This window comes from Bombina bombina, chromosome 4 (genome assembly GCF_027579735.1).
Source record: "Bombina bombina isolate aBomBom1 chromosome 4, aBomBom1.pri, whole genome shotgun sequence".
Taxonomy (NCBI): Eukaryota; Metazoa; Chordata; class Amphibia; order Anura; family Bombinatoridae; genus Bombina; species Bombina bombina.
In genome coordinates, this window is record NC_069502.1 from 43,245,418 (window position 1) to 43,268,178 (window position 22,761).

General features: G+C 41.5%; 1 protein-coding gene across 1 annotated transcript in view; it reads right to left on the reverse strand.

The window, feature by feature from the left end:
- Positions 1–4,518: 4,518 nt before the first annotated feature.
- LOC128655230 (C-type lectin domain family 1 member A-like) overlaps positions 4,519–22,761 on the reverse strand; it is a 140,217-nt gene continuing 121,974 nt past the window's right edge. Inside the window, exon 4 of the mRNA XM_053708897.1 lies at positions 4,519–4,967. The gene's annotated coding sequence lies outside the window, so the exon portion shown is untranslated. The remainder of the gene's footprint in view (positions 4,968–22,761) is intronic.

Sequence of the window (22,761 nt, forward strand, 5' to 3'; positions counted from 1 at the left end):
CACATGCGAAATTGTTGTTTGTTGTATAGGAGTTGCTAAGCATAGAGAGTATTCCATCTTTTCAATGCAAGCCTTTTTGTATTAATTTAAAATACAGATAATCATTGAACCTACAAACAGGAATGTTTAGCTTTAAAATGAAAGAGGGTATGTGCAAATAGCGAATTTGATTGGCTGAACTGCTACCTCCCAGTTCATTGGAACTGCAATAAAGGCTGTAATTAGGAAGAGATGGACAGTCCTGACGAGGCCCCTGTTTCGCTCAGCATTATGGGGCGAAACGCGCGTCGACTTTCTCAATAACAGCTATTACTGCACCTGTGAATGAAGCAGCTGGCTTAAGCCTGCCCGGGAATTTCAAAAAACCAAACCAAAGAAGCAAGCCTGGATCTTGCGGTAATTGAGTGGTTCAAATAAACCGCCTGGATACGGTTTACACACAGAAGCAAAACATACACCGGTTAATCTGTGTCTCCAGTGAGCAGGGAGACGCGGTTGTGAAAGGTGAGACAAGGATGTCAGAGGCTCATGTCCCGGTCCGTTAGTCAATGATACTGTGACTTTGTTTTCCCGGATGTTTGCTGCAGTTCTTAAACACAGGTCTGCTATATTGTTTCTGCTTTTCATCAATATAAGATGTTCTATCTGCTATCAAGTTATAATATTGCCAAGTTCTAGTTAACAATAGAGGACGTTTTCACCTCGGTTAACCCTAATTAACGAACATTTGTTTGTCAAAAGGTTTATTTCAGCTGGATTACAAAGTGATACAAATTGCTACTAAAGTATAACATCAGATTTCCTCCATCAAAGGACTTATATGGTCTTTATTAAGGACTTTGTTCTTTTACTATCATAGAGGAGTTGATACAAGATTTGTTGTTGCATGCCAATAGTAAAATATCTGCAGATCACATGTTCTAAACCAGTCTATTTTGCAGCATTTAGTTCAAATATATGTGTGATAATATATCATGTTGCTTGGTATGTGTTTTATAAAATCCACTGCAGTGGTGCATTTTGAGATGAAAAGCATTTTAGCTGTTTATTTTCTGTGCTGGCAGCTTCTTGCAATAAACTAGTTGCATGTGTTTGAATCTGTGCATGTGTAGTTCATTTTTTGGGCTCTGTGCTACCCTACAGCCGTACATTTCTAAGGAATTGGATTAAATGGGTTTTATATATCTTTGAGTGCTGAAATCCCCTACTTTATCTAATGGTATCTCATATAGCTCTACCATCATTCTTTATCTATATAATACTGGATTAAATACATATATATATATATAGCACACACACGTACTGAACAAATGTATTCATACTGAAAACTATATATCTATACTGTGATACAAACTGTTAATTCATTGGCTATTATTTGTGTATGGAATCCACCTATTAATTCTATCACAAATCCTTAATTTTACATTGGTCTTTTCAATCTGCGGATAAACACCCGTAGGCCCAGATTGGCTACAGTCTCTTTCAAGTCCAGTCCACAAAATTAATCAGTGGGTGTTTAACTTGTAGTGAATATTATTCTTATTATTATTATTTCAGTAGTGTACCCGCAAAGTGTATTATGTCTTTAGACACAATAAATATTATGGAACCTCTATATCATTCTGATAATGTAACTCAATATTTATATAATAGCAGTTACCAACTTTGCAGGGGCAATGTGTGCAATTTAATAACACTCGGAATTATATCATTTGCAAAGGATAATATATATAAACCTGAATCCTTTTAGTTCTGATTTGTCTATTAATTAAACTGAGATCAGATCAATAAACAAACTTAGTTTATTAAAAGAATTATTGGAAATAATAAGCAATATTTAAATAAAGCAAATCAATAAGCATACATCATTACCATGATTTAATTATTATCAGGTAAAAACTAATGAAAACAATCACTAAATTATTTTATTTGCAGTAGCTTGCGTGTATAATAGAGAAACGCAAACTTTTGTTATTTTAATAACAAAAACATAGCTGGCAAGAATCAGGTGAACTAATAATCCTGGCAAACCATAAGAAGATTATATTATTACCAGATTCCTGATTGACCCAGTATTATTGTCGACAGCTAAGACCAGGTTAACAGGAATTACCAAACAAAAATATGTGTGACTATAAAGGGCAAACCAGAATTTATTAACTCACCTGATTCAATAATAAAACTTTGAATATAAATGTAAAGAGCATAAATCATATTAACAAAACTGTTTCATATAGGTTTGTTTCATACTTATCAACATTGTGGGATCTTTCACTGGGGTTCAGTGTAAAAAGACCCTCTTAGGTTACCCCTGGACCCTCTCTTGCCATTATCCTGACTTGTCTGGTCAGCTTAGCCTCCCATCTCCTCTGAATAGGGTGTGGTCATCATGCATGCTCAGTGTGGCCACTTGTGCCGTCTGCTTGTGTCCCCTCCCCCTTTTGTGGGTGAGTGTGTATTTTATGGAAAACTCTTAACTCCACCCCAACTGATAAGGTTAGGTTCACATAAATGATTGGCTAACACTAATTACAGATTAATTAACCTTTTTGTTAATAAGCTAAGATTTAGCAGATAGAATATTTTCCCCTCAGAAGATGGCACTTGTCACTAAGCTATAACAGAAAAATATGTATTTTGTAAATATATTCTAAAAAACAAGTCAGTATCTCGATTTGACTGTTAACCAAGGTTGAACCCCACTAATAGAAAAAGAGACTTACTGGAACCATGTATAAAAAACATGGGGATATTTGTGGATATTTATACCAATAATATGATGATAGGAATCATGCAGCTATGTTGGGGACCTTGAATATCATAGCAACTAAATATGGATTATTTTGATAAAGTACAAAAACTTCACAGCAAGCAATTATATACTGACACGCAGCACTAGCTAATAGCTACATATTAATACTAAAAAATACTATATATGTGTATGTGTACCTGAATATATAAGTAAATACACATGATCAATTGTACCCCTATATTATATAGCACAGACATATGTGATTAATATGCAATATCAAAACGGTGAATTATACTGGACAATTGTCCTGACAAAATGCATCAGCAGTACATGTGTAATGTTCATCGGTGAGTTAAAGCAATTATTGGACACAAAGTCATGTGAAAAAGAAAGTACTCTATCTTTAAATGTTATGGTTTTACGTATCAGGACATAATAACAATCATCTGGTGCTTAGCAGATCTTAAAATTAGGTAAATACAACCTCAGATGAACAACAACACATGACATATTACACCATGCCATGATTTATTTAATAAAAAATTAAGCCAAAATGGAGAAGCCATGTGTGAAAAACTAAGTACACCTTATGATTCAGTAGCTTGTAAAACCACCTTTAGCAGCAATAACTTGAAATAATCGTTTTCTGTATGAATTTATCAGTCTCTCACATTGTTGTGGAGGAATTTTGTCCCACTCTTCTTTACAACGTTGCTTCAGTTCATTGACGTTTGCGGGCATTCATTTATGTGCAGCTCTCTTAATGTCCCGACACAACATTTCAATAAGGTGGACTTTGACTGGGCATTGCAACACCTTGATTCTTTTCTTTTTCAGCCATTCTGTTGAAGATTTGCTGGTGTGCTTGGGATCATTGTCATGTGGCATGACCCAATTTTAGTTAAGATTTAGCTGTCGGATAGATAGCCTCACATTTGACTCTAGAATACTTTGGTATACAGAAGAGTTAATGGTCAACTCAATGACTGCAAAATGCCCAGGTCCTGTGGCTGCAAAACAAGCCCAAAACTTCACCCCTCCACCAACGTGCTTGACAGTTGGTATGAGGGGTTTGTGCCGATATGCTGTGTTTGGTTTTCGCCAACCATGGCACTGTGCATTATGGCCAAAACGATTTATCCTTCTAACCTTCCAATATAAACCATACTTTTCTAAATTGTACTGTAATGAACTTTAATATTTAACATGCTTACTGAGGCCTATAGAGTCTAAAATGTAACTCTTGAGTATTTTGCAATTTTTTGAACATTGCACGGTCTGACCTTGGAGTGAATTTGCTGGGATGTTCACTCCTGGGAACATTGGCAACTGTCTTGAATGTTTTCCACTTGTGAATAATCTTTCTCACTGTAGAATGATGGACATTGAATTGTTTGGAAATTACCTAATAGCCCTAACCATTTTGATGGGCAGCAAAAATTGTTTCTCTAAGATCATTGCTGATCCTTGGCATTGTGTTAAAACCTGAATGCTCCAGACCAGCAAACCACTAAAACACTTGCTGATGATCAATTAATCAAGGGCATTTGAATAGCAGCACCTGGCTGCTACTTAGCCTCTTAATTCCTATGGTAGCAGCAAGGGTGTGTTTAGTTTTTCACACATGGTTTCTCCATTTTGGCTTTACTTTAGTTAAATAAATCATGACACAACATAATATGTCATGTGTTGTTGTTCATCTGAGGTTGTATTTACCCAATTGTAAGACCCGCTAAGGACCAGGTGATTGTTATTATGTCCTGATACATAAAACCATGGGGGCCGATTTATTATATGGTGATAGCAAATCATGTCCGCCCGACATCAATAAATGCCGACAGTATACGCTGTCGACATTTATCATTGCATAAGCATGTCTTGTGAAATGCTTGTGAAATGCCACCCCCTGCATATTTGTGGTCAATCAGTAGCTAGCAGATGGTGTCAATCATCCCGATCGTACCTGATCGGGATGATTTCAGTCCGCCACCTCAGAGGTCTTATGACCGCTGCTTCTTAACTCTTAACCACTGCTTGGTAAATCTACCTCATAGAATTAAAATAGGGTGTACTTTCTTTTTCACATGACTGTGTAACAGTCTCTTTTTGGGCCAAGAGTCCAGTAAGAACTGCAGCAGTAGCGGTGAAACTCAGGTCCTGTGTAGCTTTCATATCTGACATAAATGTTCGTATCGGACCACACATCTTACTGCACCTAAAAAGTAAAAAAAATATATAAGTCTGCATTGCAATATCATCTTTAAAGTTAATTTCTGCAATTAGCATCACTTGTTTTCTGAGTCCACCTGTGGGCTCTAGAGCACACACACCTTGTCAGGACATGTGTCTAAACCCTTACAGTACACTGTCATTTGTCCCTCTCTGTTTATCAGTCTGTCAGTCAATGTTTTATTGGGAAAGCTCCCCCACCATTTTGTCAGAGTGTTATTTTAATTATTATTATCAGTTATTTGTAGAGCACCAACAGATTATGCAGCGCTAAAAACAAAAACTGTTATGTATCAGCTCTCATGAAGGTGCTCTACAAAGCAGCTAGGTCCATAGGCTTACATGCTATGGGAGTTAAAGAGGATAACTTAAAGGGACCCTTAACACTTGTCTTCTAATAATCCCCAAAACCTACTTTTTCTTATAAATAAAAATAAAATAATCACTGCAGTTTATTTTATCTGTTCCTCACACTGATAAATAATGCATAAGAACGATCCTTGCTAAACGAACACTAAGCTGTCAGCCCTTAGTGATTCACATTACCAGGATCAAAGGTCATGAAAGGCAGAAATCATCTCCACAAACTACACTCAGTTCCGTTATAGTTTCCCCCTCCCTCTCCCCCCTCCTGGAGCATGATGTCAGTAATTGACAACAACAGTGACTGAACGCTCTGCTTAGAGCAGAAAACTTGTGGAGTTTGAAAAAGTAAAACTGTGGGGGGAAGTTAAAAAAAATAGGTAATGCACTTAGCATTTGATGCATAATGTGTATTATATACAATAGACTGGCAAATTAAATCTATTTACACCCTAACTGAGAAATAAATGTGTCTCACTGCAGCTCACACACTGCAGGCAAATGTTATATTCTCTAAGTACTGTAACAGCCAATATGCTGTGTCATGTGACTAATGAGCCCTGTAACGCACACTACAATATGGCAGCTTACATAGGAAATTTGGCACTGGCTCAACACTGTATTTCAAAACAATCCCTTTGAAAAGTTTGGGGTAAGAGGAACAGATAAAATAAACAGCAGAGATTATTTTATTTTTATTTATAAGAAAAAGTAGGTTTCAGCCATTTTCATTAGGTGTTTAAAGTCCCTTTAAGGAAGAGAGGAACTAAGATAATAAAAAGAAAATTTATGCTTACCTGATAAATTTATTTCTTTTTTGACATGATGAGTCCACTGATCATCTTAATTACTAATGGGATATTCACCTCCTGGTCAGCAGGAGGAGGCAAAGAGCACCACAGCAGAGCTATTAAATAGCTCCTCCCTCCCTTCCCTCCCACTCCAGTCATTCAACCGAAGTTAGGAAGAGAAAGGAAAAGCCAAGGTGCAGAGGTGTCTGAAGTTTACAATAACCCACAACCTGTCTAAAAACACAGGGCGGGCCGTTGACTCATCATGTCAAAAAAGAAATAAATTGATCAGGTAAGCATAAATTTTCTTTTTTAAGACACGATGAGTCCACGGATCATCTTAATTACTAATGGGATTTAATACCAAAGCTAGAGTACACAGATGATACGGGGAGGGACAAGACAGGGAACCTAAACGGAAAGCACTACTGCTTGAAGAACCTTTCTCCCAAAAGTTTCCTCAGCTGAGGCAAAAGTGTCAAATTTGTAAAACTTTGAAAAAGTGTGAAGAGAGGACCAAGTTGCAGTCTTGCAAATCTGTTCCACAGAAGCTTCGTTTATGAACGCCCATGAGAAAGCAACAGCCCTCGTGGAATGAGCCGTAACTCTCTCGGGAGGCTGCTGTAAAACAGTCTCATATGTAAAACGTATGATACTCTTCAGTCAAAGAGAAAGAGAAGTAGCCGTAGCTTTCTGTCCCTTACGTTTTCCTGAGCAAACCACAAACAAAACAGGTCTTTCCTTCTGAGAAGAAGGATTAGGACACAAGGAAGGAACAACAATCTCCTGATTAATGTTCCTATCAGAAACAACCTTGGGAAGAAATCCTAATTAAGTATGTAAAACTACCTTATTTGAATGGAAAATAAGATAAGGAGACTCATACTGTAATACTGAGAGTAATACCGAGAGTTCTGACACTCTCCGAGCAGAAGAAATATCAACAAGAAATAAAACTTTCCAAGACAGCAACTTAATATCTAAGGAATGCATAGGCTCAAACGGAGCCCCTTGAAGAACTTTGAGCACTAAATTAAGACTCCATGGAGGAGTAACTGGTTTGAACACAAGCCTGATCCTGACCAAGTCCTGACAGAACGATTGAACATCTGGAACATCTGCCAGACGTTTGTGTAACAAGATAGATAAGGTTGAAATTTGCCCATTTAGAGAACTCGTTGAACCTTTCTCCAAACCCTCTTGGAGAAAAGACAAAATTCTAGGAACCCTAACTCTACTCCATGAGAGATATTTACGCCAAATCCTATGGTAAATCCTTCTAGTAACAGGCTTACGAGTCTGAATCATGGTCTCTATAACAGAGTCAGAAAACCCCCGCTTGGATAAAATTAAGCGTTCAATCTCCAAGAAGTCAGCTTCAGAGAAACTATATTTGGGTGAAGGAAGGGCCCCTGAATCAACAGAAGCCTCCAAGGTGGTAGAGAGGTCATCTCCACCAGATCTGCATACCAAATCCTGCGAGGTCAGGCCGGTGCTATGAGGATCACCGAGGCCCTTTCCTGTTTGATTCTAGCAATTACTCAAGGAAGAAGAGCAAATGGAGGAAACAGGTATGCTAGATTGAAGGTCCAAGGGGCTGCCAGAGCATCTATCAGTTCCGCCTGGGGGTCCCTGGATCTCGACCCATATCTCGGGAGCTTGGCATTCTGCCGCGATTCCATTTGATCTAATTCCCGCTGACCCCACTTGAGAATCAGGCTGGAGAACACTTCTGGATGGAGTTCCCACTCCCCCGGATGAAAAGTCTGCCTGCTCAGTAAATCCGCCTACCAGTTGTCCACCCCTGGGATGTGGATTGCTGACAGACAGCAAGAATGGGCCTCTGCCCACTGAATTATTTTGGATACCTCTGTCATCACCAAGGAACTCCTCGTTGCTCCCTGATGATTGATGTAGGCCACTGACGTTATGTTGTCCGACTGGAACCTGATAAACTGTATCGAGGCTGTAGCGGGTCTCGGTACCCCAGACTGGGTATACCCGCTAAAGTCAGCTTCCTCCCAACAAACGCCAACCCATGAACCTCCACTGGATACCTGCCGCTATTAGAATAACGGCCACTGCTAGTTGTTATAGCTACCCCCAAGAACATTAGCCAAGACTGAATGCTTGAGGGTCAAAATAGGAACTGCTTTATTGCACAGAAAACACAGCTTTTATACATTTCCAACAAATGGGGGTAGTTACTACATAATCAATAGAAACACATATTATTATACAATGAGACAAACATCAGACAATGGTTAGTTAAACAAGATTCTAATCACATCCTGACTTACAAAAGGACAATAGATGACTCACACAATAACAAAAAAACACTTCACACCTAGACTAGATAACAACAGGGGTCCCAGCATTAGAGCAGGAGGTTTCAACATTCTGAGTCTCTGAGTCTAGGTGGGGGGGGTTGCAGCAGACAATGCTGGATTGGACTGTCACCTTATATTGCAACAAAACACAGGAATCTTCAAGGCCCTTCAGTTCTTAGAGTCTCTGGGAATTTGTGGAAATGGGGTAAACCTGAATCCAGGGTAAAAGTACCCTGAATGTACCCTGGACACCCGCCTCCCAAATCATAGAATCCCCTCAAGTTTCAGGGTCCATAGTCGGTGGGGAGGAGGCTGGCCTGCATTCCTCTCCAAGTACCAAAGTAACGGAAGCTTCTGTTACATTTCTTCCCCCCCTGGGGTAGACTAACCAGGTACCAGACCACCCACTGGTTTGTACCTGTGTTAGTCGGATGGCCCAGCCCAAAACTTTCTTCCATTTTTGTTTTTGGCCACTGCCACTGGGGAGTGAGAATGCTGATCTCCTCTTTCTGGAACATGCTAAGCTGCTGGGAAGAGAGGTTGGCTGCCTCCTCTCCCTGATACCTGCTTTGTTGCTGGGGAGAGAGGCTAGCTACCTCCTCTCCCTGGAACTGGTTCTGCTGCTGGGGAGAGAGGTCAGCTACCTCCTCTCCCTGGAACTGGTTCTGCCACTGTGGAGAGAGGAAGGCTACTTCTTCTCTCTGGCACTGGTTTTGCTGCTGGGGAGAGAGGTTGGCTACCTCCTCTCCCTGGAACTGGCTCTGCCGCTGTGGAGAGAGGTTGGCTACCTCCTCTCCCTGGAACTGACTCTCCTGCTGTGGGGAGAGGCCGGCTACATCCTCTCCCTGGAAACCACTCTGATGCTGGGGAGAGAGGTCAGCTACCTCCTCTCCCTAGAACCGACCCTGCTGCTGTGGAGAGAGGTCGGCTACATCCTCTCCCTGAAAACCGCTCTGCCGTTGGGGAGATAGGTCAGCTACCTCCTCTCCCTGGAACTGACTCTGCTGCTGTGGAGAGAGGCCAGCTGCCTCATCTCCCTGGAACTGGTTCTGCCGCTGGGGAGAGAGGTCAGCTACCTCCTCTCCCTGGAACTGACTCTGCTGCTGTGGAGAGAGGTCAGCTACCTCCTCTCCCTGGAACTGGTTCTGCCGCTGGGGAGAGAGAGGTCGGCTACCTCCTCTTCCTGAAAACCGCTCTGCCACTGTGGAGAGAGGTTGGCTACCTCTTCTCCCTGGAACTGACTCTCCTGCTGTGGGGAGAGGCCAGCTACATCCTCTCCCTGGAAACCGCTCTGCCGCTGGGGAGAGAGGTCAGCTACCTCCTCTCCCTGGAACTGACTCTGCTGCTGTGGAGAGAGGTCGGCTACCTCCTCTCCCTGGAACTCGTTCTGCCTCTGGGGAGAGAGGTCAGCTACCTCCTCGCCCTGAAAACAGCTCTGCCACTGTGGAGAGAGGTTAGCTACCTCCTCTCCCTGGAAACCGCTCTGCTGCTGGGGAGATAAGTCAGCTACCTCCTCTCCCTGGAACTGACTCTGCTGCTGTGGAGAGAGGTCACCTACCTCCTCTTCCTGGGACTCCAGAAATATCACAGGTGCTGGACAGAGACCATTGATGCCCTGCCCTATTGCCAGCACTTCTACTAGTGTGGCAAGCTCAGGGCCAGGCTGCTGATCGTGGTCTGACAGCTCAGGGTAGCTCATTACCGGTTGCCACTCCTCTGAGGAAAAGTCCAATAGATCCCTGATCGCTGCACCATAGCCCTCTTCAGGCTCTGAGGCATGCTGCTGAATGAGATCTAACAGCCTTTATATGCCTTTTCTAGCTCCCACTCATGGGCAGCTAGGTAATAAAGATCGTCTCTCAGTCCGGGTACTTCTGTAAGGTACAGCCTCAACTCTCTGTGTTCCAGTATGTCCTCCTGATGCCACTCTGCTGTACTCCTGCAGTGGGGGTCCTGTGTGAGACTTTCAAATAGCAATCCTGGGCCACCATAGTCATAGCCCTCTGTAGGATCATCCGTCTCCATCTCCGGACACACCTGGGCCACATACCACCGCAGTGCCCGGTACCCTTCATCCACCTCTATCTCTGTCTGGACCAATCCGTCCAATTCAGCCATGCATTCCTCCCGGGGCTGCTTTCCCAGAAACGGCATTCGTAAATCCATCTGGAGCCAGTATTGCTGCTCTGGAGTAGGAAGGGACTTCCCATGGTAGTTTTGTTCGAACTGGAGAGCCTCGTGCCAGTCAGCTTCCTCCCACCAAATGCCAACCCATGAACCTCCACTGGATACCTGCCGCTATTAGAATAACGGCCACTGCTAGTTGTTATAGCTACCCCCAAGAACATTAGCCAAGACTGAATGCTTGAGGGTCAAAATAGGAACCTACCTAGAAAGAAAGAAAGTTGCTGATCCTGTCAAGAACTTTTAAACTAGGTACCTAGTTGTATACCCGTGCGTGACATACGCTAAGAGCGGGGGTTGTTTTGTTTCATTGGTTCAGCGCATCTTCCCTCTTGCCGGAATCCTGCTGTTTACAGCCGACGCAGGTGTGAATCTCAGCGAGACGCTGACCAGAGTGATAACGCGCCTGGCGAGGAAAAGGTTCTGGTAATGAACCAGAGTTGCCTGCTAGAGTGTGAGTAATCGCTAAACAGCCTGATCTCAAGGTGAGCAGTGTGCACAATATAAGAATCAGTGACCGGCGTGTTTAAATTACGGAATCACTATTACTCATTCTCGAGTGATTTAAGACTATCTCCCTTGACACAGAGACTTTATTGCTGTTCACTCTGTATATATCAAGACGTTCCACAGCGCACATATCTGATTATGGTATTTTGCAAATCTGACATATGTTACAAATATCCTATGATTTGACACAAAGATATGGAGCAATAGCAACATCGTTATTTTTATACTAGCAACATCGTTATTTTATACTAGCAACATCGTTATTTTTATACTAGCAACATCGTTATTTTTATACTAGCAACATCGTATTTTTATACTAGCAACATCGTTATTTTTATACTAGCAACATCGTTATTTTTATACTAGCAACATCGTTATTTTTATACTAGCAACATCGTTATTTAATACTAGCAACATTATTATTTTATACTAACAACATCGTTATTTTTATATTAGCAACATCGTTATTTTTTACTAGCAACATCATTATTTTATACTAGCAACATCTATATTTTTATATCTGCATTCAGCCCAAGACCGGATCATATTGCAATTATAAGGAACATTTGGTGCTTTTTATCTTGGCATTTTGTATAGCCAGTAGCCCCTTTTTTCATGGTTTTATATATTTTTTAGGGTGGTATTCCAAATAGTTATTATTATCCTTATTTTCCTTTATTAATTTTTAATTTTTATTTTTTATTTTTCTGTTTTTGCAAACTCAATGTATTATATGTTAGGGAGACGTCCCTTGTAATGTTGTATTAATTTTTCCTTGAAGTAAATATATATATATATATATATATATATATATATATATATATATCTTATGCTGTGCTACATCTCTCATTATTTATTACACTGTTACTATATTTGATTAAGTGTGTTGGTTTTTCTTAGCTTTTAGCCCCCTCTCACTTGTGGTTTTTATTTTTGTCTTATTATAACCATCCTGGGGAGGTGGTAGGAGAGTAGCTTAGTTCAACCTTTAGATTGTAGCGCTGTAATATTTCTGTTATTTCTAACATTGGAAAGGCAGACAGAGCATCAGAAATAGTAGAAGACATGAGAAAAGCTATGTCTTGTAACGAAATCCCAGAAGGGACTATAGCTGAAGTGCAGGGCACTGCTTGTGAGGGCTGTAAAGATTGGGACACTTGGGGAGAAAGCTGCAGCATATATTGACCCTCATCATTAGACTCTTGGACAACGTCTGCCTTAGAGGAGACTGGCTCTGAAAAAATCTTTTCCCTATAACTCAAAGTCCTTTCAATACATGAAGGACAGAAAGGGATTGGTGGTTCCACGTTGGCGTCAAAACATAAAGAGCAGGTGACATCTTGCAAGTCCCCTTGGTCCATGTTTGTTCACAATTTGCCAAATAGTTAATAAAAACTTTCAAAATTATTTGCAAATATCAATTATAAAAACCGTTACTGTCTCTTTAAATTCAAAACGGCTTTCTTTTTTTATTTTACTGCAGATTGTCAGTTTTAATGCAAATCGCATTTAAACAACAAAAATCAACCTCTGCACCTCAGTGCTCAGCTGAAGTGCTCCTACCTGACTGAAGATCAGCTAGATTTCCCCCTCCAGATGATCCGTTTTAGTATTGACTTTTTCTTTTGAATGCAACAACGATACGCTGAGAAGAAAATGAAATACTGACCCTGCACTAGCTGCGCATGATTACTTTTACCATGCCACCATGCCACAACAGGAAGAACCGCCCATCGTGGGCGTAAACCTATGTCGATGCATTTAATGTATTAACTCTTACATCGAATAGTGAAACCACCAGAGCCATCACGTAATGGATTTGTATAACAGCTTAACTCCAGCCCCAGTGCCTGCTAAATAATACTGCCCAATTACTTCCCCTCAGGAAAGATTTCAACGTCCCAACATAAAGAGCTACTTCTCCCTCACATTGACCTGAGGAAAATAAAATGCTGAATCAATGAATACCTCAGACTGAAGGAGATAGGGCAGCAAGAAATATGGAAGGCGCAGTGAGAATTATGTCCCACAAGTTCCCATTGCTCTAAAGCCACCAAGGCTCTTCTGAAGAGACTGATATGGACTACAGCTACACCCTAGCACAAAGAAATACATCTTACACTGCTTCAAAAAATAATAATAAACTCTTGATTGAAGAATCTATACTAACACCTCACTTTACCTCTTCCTATCACTAACGTAGGCAAAGAGAATGACTGGGGTGGGAGGGAAGGGAGGAGCTATTTAACAGCTCTGCTGTGGTGCTCTTTGCCTCCTCCTGCTGACCAGGAGGTGAATATCCCATTAGTAATTAAGATGATCCGTAGACTCGTGTCTTAAAAAAGAAAGTGTATATTATATGCATCCCTGAACAGTAGAGTCCTTAAGGAGTGCTTGAAAGTTTGAAAACTAGGGGAGAGTCTTGTGGAGTGAGGCAGAAAGTTCCACAAAATAGGGGCCAGTCTGGAGAAGTCTTGTAGACCAAAATGTGAGGAAGTAACAAGAGAGGAGGAGAGAAGGAGGTTGTGAGCCGAGCAAAGAGAATTGGAGGGAGATTATCGGGAGATGAGTTTGGAGATATAGGGGTAGATTTAACAAGCAGCGAATGCTGCAATCTACCCCTGTAGTTTCCATATCGCTGGAGTTAAGAAGCAGCGGTCTGAGGCGACGGACAGCAATCACCCTGATCGGATAAGATTGGGATAATTGACACCCCCTGCTAGCGTATGCTGTCGGCATTTATCAATGTAGGGCAGACATAATTCGCTACAGCGGATCATGTCTGCCCACACAATAATAAATCGGCCCCATAGAGTGGAGCAGTGTTATTGAGAGCTTTAAAAGTTAGAGTCAGGATTTTGTATTTTATTCTGGAGGTTAGAGGAAGCCAGTAAAGGGACTGGCAGAGAGGTGCAGCAGATGAGGAGCGACCTGTAAGTTAGATCAGTCTGACAAAGGCATCTATTATGGAATGTAAGGGAGAGAGATGACAGCTAAGGAGGCCGGAGAGAATGGAGTTGCAATAGTCAAGGCGGAAACTAATTAGAGTGGATTAAAGTCTTAGTTGTGTCCTGTGTGAGGAAGTGGCAAATTTTGGAGATGTTTTTAAGGTGGAGGCGGCAGGAATTGGCTTAAGTCTTGATACATGGAGTGAAAGGATAGATCTGAGTCAAGTGTGACCACAAAACATTGGGCATGCAGGGTTGGGGTAAGGATGTTATCAGCAGTTAGAGAAAGTTGGGGAGTAGGGATTCTGGAAAAAGGGGGGATAAGGAGATCAGTTTTGGAGAGATTTAGATTAAGGTAGTGAGAGGACATCCATGATAAAATATTAGAAAGACAGTTAATGACACAACTTAGGAAGGGGAGAGGTCTGGTGCAGAGAGGTACAGTAGATTTGGGTATCAGCAAACAAATGATATTGGAACTTTATTAAGGAACCTAAGGATGATGTATAAATTAAGACGAGAAGGGGACCAAGGACATAGGCTTGTGGTACCCCAACAGCAAAGGGTCAGAGAATGTGCCAGAGACTTTTACACTAGAGGTCCAGTTAGATAGGTAGGAGGAGAACCATAGGTGGGCTGTGTCACTAATACCAAAGGATTGGAGGGTTTGGAGCAAGAGTGTGTGGTCAACAGTGTCAAAGGGTGCAGACAGATCAAGAAGGATTAACAAAGAAAAGTGACATTTTGATTTTGCTTTAGTTAGGTCAAAAATAACCTTAAATGATTGAAGTTTCTATGGAGTGATGAGACAAAATTCAGATTACAATGGATGAAGAAGGTAGTTTAATGTCATAAAATGTAATAAGCATGTATCTATGAGCCTTTCCAGAAGTTTTGATGCAAGGAGGAATAGGGAAATAGGGTGGTAGTTGGAAGGGGATGATGAATTGAGCGAAAAATGTTTGAGGATAGGTGTGATTAGTCATGTTTAAGGGATGAGGGAAATATACCAGTGTTGAGGGAGAGATTAAGAATGTGTGAAGTTTGGAGTAAGAGTAGGTGAGTGGGAGGGCAGTAGCTGTGAGGGGATTGGATAGTAGTAGTAGGGGACAGGTAGTAAGGTGAGAGGAGGATTTAAGGGCAGAAAATTCTTCCTCTATATCAGGGGCAAAAGAGCTGAATCTGTGGCTTTGCGAGTTTTTGACATTGGTGATCGGTTGAGGGGGTTGGAGACTGATAGTTTGTTGAGAGATGATTTCATTTCTGATTAAATGTTGGTGAAATGGTTGGCAAAATCTTTAACTGAGAGAAAATTTGAAAGAGGAAGTGGGAGTGGGTGGAGAAAGTAGAGAACAGACGTTTTGGGTTTGAAGAAAGAGTAGAGATAAGAGTAGAGATGTAATTCTGCTTGCAGAGGTTAAGGGCAGAATAGTAGGGGTTTAAGATGAACTTGTAAAGAAGAAAGCTCAGCAGTGAAGGAACATCTACGTAGGTAGCATATCCAAGGAGTATGCCAGGGCAGGCTGAGGATCAGTGCGTGACTTTTGAGCTATGGTAGGAGGTAAGAGTGGAATTATAGTAAAGGATAGATTGGTCAGTACAGAAAAAGGAGGAGATGAAAGAGAGCAAAGGTTTGAGAAAGTTTGAAAGCTGTTGCCAATCTAGTGACTTAATGCTCCTGGGGAGTTTGGTGTGAGGGTTAGAAGGAGGGAGAGCAGTAGGAAGTGCTGTTATGTTACAAGTGAGGAGATGGTCAGAAAGAGGAAAAAGGGGAATTTGTGAAGTTTGAGAGAGTGCATTGATAGCTGAAAATCAGATCAATGGAGCGTCTATCTTTGTGAGTGGGATTGTCGGACAATAGTAACAGAGAGTAATAGGAAGTAAGCTGGAGAATTTGTTTTGCAGCAGGAGCAGCAGAATTGTTGACAGGGAGGTTGAAATCCCCAAGAATGAGGGCAGGGGTGTCTGAGGAGAGGAAATAAGGTAGCAGGATGCAAAATGGTCGAAAGATTGAGTTTAGGAACCAGGGGGACGATATGTAACTGCAACACATAGAGAGAGGGGAGAGAATAAGCTAAACATGTTGGTTTCGAAGGAAGAAATTGTGAGAGAAGAGATGGGTTGTATTTGTTGAAAGGTGCAATGAGAGGAAAGTAAAAAGAAAATGTATGCTTACCTGATAAATTTATTTCTTTTTTGACACGATGAGTCCACGGATCATCTTAATTACTAATGGAATATTCACCTCCTGATCAGCAGGATGCGGCAAAGAGCACCACAGCAAAGCTGTTAAATAGCTCCTCCCTTCCCTCCCACTCCAGTCATTCGACCGAAGTTAAAGGATTACTTTCTGTTATAATTTTTAAGCTAAACAACTAACATATTAAAGTTAATAAACATTAATTAAAACCTATTGATCTATATTTTCTCCAAAACGAAGTTTCATAACGTTCTAAAAGTTATATCTTTTATTCGCCGATGATGTCACGTTATCCTGCACACTATTTTCAGCACTGCATGTTCAAAATACTTAAACCAATAACTGTGTTTAAAGCGCCATTTTGAAACCTAGGTATTGTAAACGGATTGGTACAGAGCAAAGGATACCCACGGAGTGGGTTTGGAAAACAATTAAATTTGCAGACAAGATTTCTGATATACGGTAGAGATATGTTAATGAAATGCTATTGATAAAAAGCGTATTTGGGGTAGTTAGTTAGTAACAGGCATAGAAAATATTTACTTACAGTGGCCCTTTAAGGAAAGAAAGGAAAATCCAAGGTGCAGAGGTGTCTAAAGTTTATAATAACCAACAACCTGTCTACAAGAACAGGGCAGGCCGTAGACTCATCGTGTCAAAAAAGAAATACATTTATCAGGTAAGCATACATTTTCTTTTCTTTTTTAAGACACGATGAGTCCACGGATCATCTTAATTACTAATGGGATCCAATACCCAAGTTAGGGTACACAGATGATATGGGAGGGACAAGACAGGGATCCTAAACTGAAGACACCACTGCTTGAAGAACCTTTCTCCCAAAAGCGGCCTCAGCCAAGGCAAAAGTGTAAAATTTGTAAAACTTTGAAAAAGTGTGAAGAGAGGACCAAGTTGCAGCCTTGCAAATCTGTTCCACAGAAGCCTCATTTTTGAATGCCTATGAGGAAGCCACAGCCCTCGTGGAATGAGCCATACCCTCTCAGGAGGCTGCTGAAAACGTATGATACTCTTCAGCCAAAAAGAAAGAGAAGTAACAGTAGCTCTCTGTCCCCTACGTTTTCCTGAGAAAATCACAAACAAAGAAGAAGACTGACGAAAGTCCTTAGTCGCCTGTAGGTAAAACTTTAAAGCACAGGCCATGTCTAAATTGTGCAGAAGTCGTTCTTTCTGAGAAGAAGGATTAGGACAAAAAAGAAGGATCAACAATCTCCTGATTAATGTTCCCATCAAAAACAACCTTAGGAAGAAATCCTAATTTAGTACGTAAAACTACCTTATCTGAATGGAAAATAAGGTAAGGACTGCAATGCCGAGAGCTCTGACACTCTACGAGCCGAAGAAATAGCAACAAGAAATAAAACTTTCCAAGATAACAACTTAATATCTAAGGAATGCATAGGCTCAAACAGAGCCCCTTGAAGAACTTTGAGAACTAAATTAAGACTCCATGGAGGAGTAACTGGTTTGAACACAGGCCTGATCCTGACCAAGGCCTGACAAAAAGATTGTACATCTGGAACATCTGCCAGACTTTTGTGTAACAAAATAGATAAGGCCGAGATTTGACACTTTAGGGAACTCTTGGATAAACCTTTTTCCTAACCTTCTTGGAGAAGAGACAAAATTCTAGGAATCCTAACTCCATGAGTAGCCCTTGGATTCACACCAATAGAGATATTTACACCAAATCTTATGGTAAATCCTCCTAGTTACAGGCTTACGAGCCTGAATCATGGTCTCTATGACTGCTTCAGAAAACCCCCACTTGGATAAAATTAAGCGTTCAATCTCAAAGCAGTCAGCTTCAGAGAAATTAGATTTGGGTGAAGGAAGGGCCCCTGAATCAGAAGGTCCTTCCTCAATGGGAGTCTCCAAGGTGTCAGAGATGCCATCTCCACCAGATCTTCATACCAAATTCTGTGAGGCCAGGCCGGTGCTATGAGAATCACCAAAGCCTTCTCCTGTTTGATTTGAGCAATTACCCGAGGAAGCAGAGCAAACAGAGGAAATAGGTATGCTAGACTGAAGGTCCAAGGGACCGCCAGAGCATCTATCAGTGCGCCTGGGGGTCCCTGGACCTCGACCCGTATCTCAGGAGCTTGGCATTCTGATGAGATGCCATGAGATCCAATTCCGGCTGACCCCACTTGAGAATCAGGTCGGAAAACACTTCCGGATGGAGTTCCCACTCCCCCGGATGAAATGTCTGCCTGCTCAGGAAGTCCGCCTCTTAGTTGTCCACCCCTCTGATGTGAATCGCAGACACACCCAAGATGGTCTGTGAAAGCCCAGAGAAGGCCGAAACGCGTAGACAACACTGGTAAGCCTTATTTCATTTGAGGAACATATTGTGATCATTCTACACATTGTTTTTATCTTTCTCTCCACAGGTTTTATATATATATATATATATATATTTTTTTCCCCCTGAATTTTTAATTTTTTATTTATATTTTTATTTTTGGAATTGTCTGCACTGTGTCATTTAGTGTGCTCTCACCTTCACCACTCCAGCCACTCCAGGCTGGCCACACCTACACTAATATTATATATTTTTTCTATATTTTTTCTATATTTTTTCTACCTTTTTCGGAAGCACACTAAATAGGAGCATCGCATCGGATTTATTTTGGATCAAGGTTAAAATTTTGAAAATTTTGAAATTTTCTCACGTACTGACTACCTTTTGCACTGACTTTTTAAGGATACACATTTTTTCCACTTTGGACGTTAACTTCCCATTGGACACTATTTTTTATCTTGATATTTGATTTTTGATTCTCTGATGGATTTTTTCACTGTTTGTATTGGCCTTTCTTATTGCAACCCCTGACGTCATCACCCCAGTTTTAGCTCACTTGGAGTATTGCACCAAGTCACTGTATAGCACTATTGTTTATACTGTTCTATGTCCAATTGTCCTATTGTATACTGTTATTTTCTACCATTATTATCTTTTATTGTATAGCGTGGATCCATGCTTTTTAGCCTTGTAATTTAACTACATTTTAACATTATATGACGAGCTGTAATAAACATTTTTAACACTTTAAACCTTAGCCATATATTGGCGCCTGGGATTTACCTCCTATTTACTATTTCTCCAGGTGATAACTAGGTATCACCCCCCTAGGCCGATAAGGTTCTAGTAGGCGCTGGGATATTTTCATATTGTGAAAGCAGGTTCCCTGGGAGAGATGATCCAGAGGCAACCACCATTGAAGAGAGTCCCTTGTCTCCTGATCCAGAGTTATTCGAGGAGACAAGTCTGCATAATCTCCGTTCCATTGGCTGAGCATGCTTAACTGCAGAGGTCTGAGATGGAAGTGAGCAAACGGGATGATGTCCATTGCCACCACCATCAGCCTGATAAACTCCATGCACAGAGCCACTGACGACCGAGAAGTGGACTGAAGAACTAGACAAGTATCGATAATCTTTGATTTCCTGACTTCTGTCAGAAAAATCTTCATAGACAGGGAATCTATAATGGTTCCTAAGAAGGTTTCTCTTGTGTCTGGAACTAGGGAACTCTTTTCCAAATTTACCTTCCACCCGTGAGTTCTCAGGAAAGATAACACTATGTCGGTGTGGGATCTTGCTTGTTGAAAAGATGGCGCCTGTACTAGAATGTCGTCCAGATAAGGCGCCACCCCAATTCCCCGTGACCAAAGTACCACCAACAGAGACCCCAGAACCCTTGTGAAAATTCTGGGAGCAGTGGCCAGGTCGAAAGGAAGAGCCACGAACTGGAAGTGTTTGTCCTGGAAGGCAAACCTTAGGAACTTGTGAAGATCCCTGTGAATCGGCGCATGTCGGTATGCGTCCTTTAAATCCACTGTTGTCATAAATTGACCCTCCTGGATTAAGGGAAGAATGGAACGAAAAGTTTCCATCTTGAAGGACGGAACCCTTAGAAATTTGTTTAGACTCTTGAGGTCTAAAATTGGTCTGAAGGTTCCCTCCTTTTTGGGAACCATGAACAGATTGGAATAAAAACCCTGACCCTGTTCCTGTACTGGAATGGCAACAATCACTCCCAGGGTGGAGAGGTCTCCTACACAATGTAAGAACGCCTCTCTTTGTTTGGTCTGCAGATAATCTTGAAAGTAGAAACCTGCCTCTGGGAGGAAAACTTTTGAACTCCAATTTGTATCCCTGTGACACTATTTCTATTTCCCAGGGATCCTGAACATCCCAAACCCAAGCTTGAACGAAGAAGGAAAGTCTTCCCCCTACCAGATCCGGTCCCAGATCAGGGGCATGTCCTTCATGCGGTCTTGGATTCAATAGCAGGCTTCTTGGATTGTTTACCCTTGTTCCAAGACTGGTTGGGTCTCCATGTAGGTTTAGATTGTTGCTGCTTAGACAAGGAAGAGGAAGAATTTCCCTTGAAATTTTGAAATGAATGAAAATTACTCTGTCGTCCTTTTAGTTTGTTTCTCTTATCCTGAGGGAGGAGATGACCCTTACCTCCTGTGATATCAGAGCTAATTTCTGTCAGGCCAGGTCCAAACAAGGTCTTCCCCTTGTAAGGAATCGCTAGAAGCTTAGACTTAGATGGCACATCCGCAGACCAAGGCTTTAACCATAAGGCTCTGCAGCTAGAACAGAGAAAAAAGAAATCTTAGCTCTCAGTTTAATAATTTGAAGGGAAGTGTCTGTAATAAAAGCATTAGATAGCTTCAGAGCTTTTATCCTGTCTTGGATCTCCTCCAAGGAAGTCTCAGTGCATCAAACCAATATGCTGCTGCACTAGTGATGGTAGCAATGCACGCAGCTGGCTGCCATTGCAGACCATGGTGAACATAAATTTTCTTAAGTAGACCCTCTAACTTCTTATCCATAGGGTCTTTGAAAGCACAACTATCCTCTATGGGAATAGTAGTTCTCTTGGCTAAGGTAGAAATGGCCCCTTCCGCCTTAGGAACTGTTTGTCAAGCCTCCTTGAAAGAGTCAGTTATGGGAAACATCTTCTTAAAAATAGGAGAGGGTGAAAAGGGTATGCCTGGTCTCTCCCACTCCTTAGTAATAATCTCTGAAGCTTGCGTTAGGACTGAAAATACATCTGAGTAAGAAGGAACCTCGAAGTATCTGTCCAATTTACTAGACTTCTCAGGAACAACCACTACCGTGGTGTCAGTCGTCCAAAGTAACCAAAACCTCCCTAAGCTACAGGCAGAGGTGTTCTAGTTTAAACCTAAAAGTTACAACCTCTGAATCCGTCAGAGGCAATAAACTTTCTGAATCTGAGATTTCACCCTCAAATGCTACAGCAGTACCCTCCTCTTCGTGTCCTTGGGAGGGTACCTCCGAAATTGCTACAATTGCATCAGAACTTACTGAATGTCTGGTCTTCCTCTTACGTTTGCCCTGCAACATTGGGAAAGCAGACAATGCATCGAAAATTGTAGAAGACATGAGGGAAGTTATGTCTTTTAAGGTAACTCCAGCGGGAGCTAGAGTAGAAGTGCAGAGCACTGCTTGTGCGGGCGGTAAATTTTGGGATGCTTGGGGAGAAAGCTGCGGCATTCCTTGAACCTCATCATTAGACTCTAGGACAGCATCCGCTTTTGAAAAGTTTTGCTCAGAAAAAATAGTTTCCCTATAATTTAAAGTCCTCTCAATACATGAGGGACAGAAAGGGATTGGTAGTTCCACATTAGCTTCAAAGAACAAGGAGCAAGCAACATTTTGTAAGGACCCTTGGTCCATACTTGTTCACAATTGACCCAATATTCAATAAAACAATTTTTACATCTGTTAAAAGATTTAAAATAAAGACGTTACTGTCTCTTTAAATTCAAAGCGTCAACTTTTTTACCTTAAGACTTGCATTATCAAACTACCAATATAAGGCCAAAAAAACACCTCTGCACCACAACTACCATGCTGAGTTGCTCCTACCTGACAGGCAAAAGGATGGTCTATCCCCAATGTGTCCGCTCAGTGCTGCAGTAGAAATTTTTAATCCGGTGCTAGAAACATGTGCTCTGCACGGAACAGGCGTTTCTAGACAGCACTACAGAAAATGTGTCGCAAATGTCTCCCCAACATTTCTGCAGCTCTGTTTGAGTCACTGGAATTCTGCTGTGCCCATAGGTAACAGTCTTCTCCTCTATGTCCAGCTTTCTCTGTGCTGTGGGTCACATTCAGTAGTACAGGATCCACAGGCACAACGTCGCTGACTTTACACCAGCAAGTATTCTCCCAGAACTATAGCTTTCAGTTCTATTTATTGGCTGGAACCTCTTTTCCCCCACAGAGATGATACTTGGATTGCAGGCCTCAGCTGACTGTTGTTTTGGTGGTAGTATGTCATGCTGTTACAGTCTGAATTGGGTACTTGTAAAGCGCAGCTAATCACCCGTAAGGTTCTCAAGGCGCTGCTAATTTTTATCAACCTTGGAAGGATGAAAGGCTGAGTGGACCT